This window comes from Peromyscus californicus, unplaced genomic scaffold (assembly GCF_007827085.1).
Source record: "Peromyscus californicus insignis strain IS unplaced genomic scaffold, ASM782708v3 Scaffold_23__1_contigs__length_62951481, whole genome shotgun sequence".
Lineage (NCBI taxonomy): Eukaryota > Metazoa > Chordata > Mammalia > Rodentia > Cricetidae > Peromyscus > Peromyscus californicus.
Window position 1 is genome coordinate 45,641,448 of NW_026294534.1, and position 4,922 is coordinate 45,646,369.

Consider the following 4,922-nt stretch of genomic DNA (forward strand, 5'->3'; position numbering starts at 1 on the left):
CTAATTCACTATCTATGCTAATTAATCTTCAACTATAACTAACTAACCTTTAACTATAACTAACTAATCTTCAACTCCCTCAGAGACCCAAGAAGGAAATAATATTAGCTAACAAAAATAAAAACAGGAAGTGCATGCAAGCAATTTCCAAAAAATTTGTGAGTTGACAAACAGCCAGCTGCCTGGACAGTCACCTGAGGTTTCTCCGAAGAGCTGGGACATCATCTTCAGCCTATAGTCTTAGCATATCTGACAGACTCATTTGTGAAGTAGGATGTACACAAGATCAACAGTTCAACCTCACATTGGGTGAGAGCAGTCCATGTACCAGAAACACCTGAATTCCACTAGTGTCATGTCATGATTCAGGATTTTAAATTCTGGAAAATGTTGATGGTTTTTGAATATAGCTGTCCATTCTTCTTGGTTGTGTATATATATGGCTTCATCTCAGCATCCCTTTCTTCTCCACATACCTCTATCAAATGGCAGTCTACTACTGAGTGGCGTGAGTTAGTTACTCTTCAAGAATAACTGTTTCAGCTGTGGTTCCATTGCACATCAAAAGCCATTGGCCCACTGCCTGTTCAGCTGCCTTCAAAGAAAACGGCACTATACCTTTTCCGAATTGTGAAGGCCACTTCAGAGATGGTGCCATATTGTCCTCGTCCCAGAAGATGCCTTTTGATAAAGCCATAACCACACTTGTTTAGGAAAGAATCATAGTCCTTTGTTTCATGTCCTGTCTGTCCATTTTGTCAGCAGTTGATTTGAGGATAATTTGTCGTCCAGTAGCTAACTTTTGCCACAATGAAAGTTAACTCCATATGCAGATTCTTCAATGTCCATATTTTCTCTGAAGTAGATTGGTACTGCCAGGAGCCGACATGTCTCAAAAAATAAAAATTTTCTAAGTTATTAAAACATTTTAAATGCCATATTCTGTAGATCTCTGAAGGGTTTGAAGATGACCTGTCTAAAATATATCTGCTCAATTTTTAAAACATATCCTATATGACTACAAGTTCTATTGTAAAGTCTAACTACTAATTTTCATTTCTTTATATCCTAATAGTTGGTAATAATAACATTCAAGGATCAGAAAATTGCATTGTTAAATGAACGGTATAAGTACAATTAGAAATATACATATAGCATTTTCTAACAATATCAATTTCAGTATATATAATTTGTATACAATATAAAACAATCCAATCCAATGTATAGTATTTAAAACTAGTAATTGTCTTTTTCTTCTTTTCTTTCCTTTCTCTTTTTTTTTAAACAAGGACCTTAAATCTAATCTCCATTGCTTAGCCTTTTTCCTAACCCTTGACAACAACATGTAACCAACCCCCCTAAACAATGACAATTATCCCAGAACCAAAAACCATTAAAAAGACCAAATAACCACCCGGCCCACACAGCTTCTTTGGGAATGTGGGCATCGTATTCTTAAAATTGCTTCCTGTATGGGCGAAGTTATCTTTATCCTGAAAGAAAAATTTTAGGTTAATTGTCAAATTCTAGGAAAGGTAACTATATCCTTCATTATCCAGTCTGTGTATAATGCCAAAGTTCAGGGTTTATCTCAAGTCCTTATTCAAGTAGTCTTTGAGACTGGATCATCTCAGTCATCTCAAAATTGCTCTGAGCACCTTGTAGCTCAAAGCTGATCTGTAGATGATGTTTGTCAGCTTAGTGATGTTATTATTGTCCATGTGGAATTGTTGTTGTTGTGGGGCCCCATCTTCTTCCTGGAGAATTCAGTTGATATTAGGTCTGGCTGTGATTTCCTGCAGAAAACTGATAAGAGACTCGAACACAAAGACATATATATGCAGCTAATTGAAGCCTTCTTTCTAGAATTAATTAGTACTCTGTATGACCTTTCATATCTTAACAAAGTTTAAAATGTATATATCTATACATCTATATATATTAATCTTAAGAATTTTATATCAAAATTTACATTTTAAGAAAAGTTTAAAGAATCAGAATAGAATCAAAGAGTTGAGATTAGTAATAGAATAGTCCCTTAATTAATTTGGCTTTTCTCCTGTCCCATAGCAGAAGATGGCTTTTTTATTCTGGGTGTTTTTTATACTGGGAGTTTGCATTTTCCTTTTAACAACATGCTTGAGTTTAAAAAAAGAGAGAGGCATTCTCCAACTCCAAATTCAGCTTTAAATTTTAATTGAACTGGGACTCTTAGAAGACCAATAGTGTTAAATCTTTAGAGAAAAGCAGAAACAAACATTTAGGAAGACATAAAATTTTTTAGATAATATATACCCATACGCCGTTTCACTCTGTTTCCTGGGATAGATGATTTGTCCATTCTCTTCAGTTGTCTCATTTGTCCAGTGTTCTTCAGATTCCTTAACCTTCATTCTCCTAAAAGACAAAAACAAAAACCTTTCCCCAAGACTAATTTTGGGGATGTTCCTTTTTGGCAAGTTATTATCTGATTAAATGAAAAGGCATGTGTGACTGGTATAAGTTAGTTTAAATTGGATGTTCATGCTGGTTGATGAACTCTCACCTCCTCTAATTAAGAGGTTTCTCTTGTTCAAATCGAACCTTCATCAATTTTGATGGTACCCACAACTTATCTTCTCCTGTAGAAACAAAAGCAAAACCTCGTCCCAATGTAACACATACCCTGGTTTCCATTCTGAGGTCAGCACATCCTTAAAGTATATAGGCTGATTTAATTCTGTAGTTTTTCTATTATCCAATGTCTCTCTGCAGCTGTTGTTCCTTTCTCATTGGCATTAAGAAAATTCAAAGTTAATAGAGCATTATGCAGTCTATCTGGGGGTTTTTGTTACTCCTTTCTGTTTATTTAGCATATCCTTTAGAGTTCTGTTTGACCTTTCTATAACTGCTTGACCTTTAGGATTATGTGGTATGCCTGTAATATGGTTTGTATTGTAATAAGCAAAAAATTGTTTCATTTTAACAGAGACCTATGATGGAGCATTATCAGTTTTGATTTGTGCAGGTATACCCATGATGGCCATAACTTCTAGCAAATGAGTGATAACAGATTCATCTTTTTCAGAACTCAAAGCAGTTGCCCATTGAAATCCTGAATAAGTATAAATGGTATGGTGTACATATTTCAATTTTCCAAATTCTGCAAAGTGAAACACATCTATCTGCCAGATTTCATTCCTTTGAGTACCCTTTGGGTTACATCCTGCTGGTAATGGTGTTTGATTGTAGAAGGAACAAGTAGGACATTTCTCTACTATTTCTTTGGCATGTTGCCTGGTTGTGGAAAAATCCTTTTTTAAACCTTTACTATTTACATGATGTTTTTAATGAAATTCTGAGGCCTCCAGCACATTTTCTATCAATAATTTATCAATCTCAATCATTGCCTTGTGCTAAAGGGCCTGGCAGACCAGTATGGGATCGAATGTGAGTTATATATAAAGGATGACTCCTTTTCCTGATTGTATCTTGTAATTGAATAAATAGTGAAGTTAATTCTGAAGCATCAGGGATAAATTTTGCAGTCTCAATATGTAATACTACTCTTTCAGTATACTGAGAGTCAGTATGTTGAGAGGTTCTGAAAAATCCATTAATACCAACAGAATAGCATACAATTCTGAATTTTGAACTGAATTACAAGGACTTTGAACCACTTTACTTAAATTTTCTGATTTGTAACCTGCCTTTCCTTGTTTGTTGGCATCTGTATAGAATGTACAAACTCCAGATATGGGTTTTTTCCGCACAATTTGAGGCAAGATCCCATCAGCTCTCTTTATAAGATCAATTCTATCACTTTGGGATATTTGCTGTTAATTTCTCCCAAAAAATTACTGCAAGCTCTTTGCCAAGGTTCACTTTCTGTCCATAATTTTTCAATGTCCTCTTTAGTTAAAGGTATGACAATTTCTGCTGGGTCTATTCCTGCTAATTGACGAAGTCTCGATTTTCTTTCCAAATCAATTCAGAGATTTATTCCCCATAAGTTTTTAATTTTTTATTTGGTTTATTTGGTAAAAATATCCATTCCAATATAGTATCTTCCCTCTGCATTAATATTCCTGTAGGAGAATGCCTAGAAGGTTATTTTGGTTATTATAAAATAACCAAAATGCAATCCAGCTTTGGATCAATACAATCCACGTGCCCTTCATGTACTTTCTTTTCTACCAAGGTCAATTCTTTCTCAGGTTCAGGTGATAATTCTCTTGGACTATTTAAGTCCTTGTTACCTTCTAAGGTTTTGAACAAATTATGCAGTTCATCATTTTTTACCCCAACAATAGTTCATAGATGAGAAATGTCTCCAAATAATCTTTGAAAGACATTAAGAGTCTATAGTCTATCTCTCCTAATTTGCACCTTTTGGGGTCTAATTTTTTGTAGCTCTATTTTATATCCTATATAATTAATAGAATCTCCTCTTTGTATCTTTTCAGGAATAATTTGTAATTCCCAGCAAGGCAAAAATTTCTTGACTTCTTCAAACATTCTTTCTAAAGTATCTGCATTTGGGTCAGCTAATAAAAAATCATCCATATAAGGATGAATTATAGATTTAGGAAAGTTTTTATGTACCACTTCCAATGGCTGTTGTACAAAATATTGGCACAGAGTTGGGCTATTCAACATTCCCTGTGGGAGGACCCTCCATTGAAATCTTTTAACCAGTTGAGAATTATTCTAAGTAGGCACTGTGAAAGCAAATCTTTCTCTGTCTTTTTCTTGTAAGGGTATTGAAAAGAAACAGTCTTTTAAATCAATAACTATGAGAGACCATCCTTTGGTAACAGAGTAGGCAAAGGAATTCCAGATTGTAGAGAGCCCATTGACTGAATTACTTTGTTAATTGCTCTGAGGTCTGTTACCATTCTCCATTTAATAGATTTCTTTTTGATAACAAATACAGGAGAATT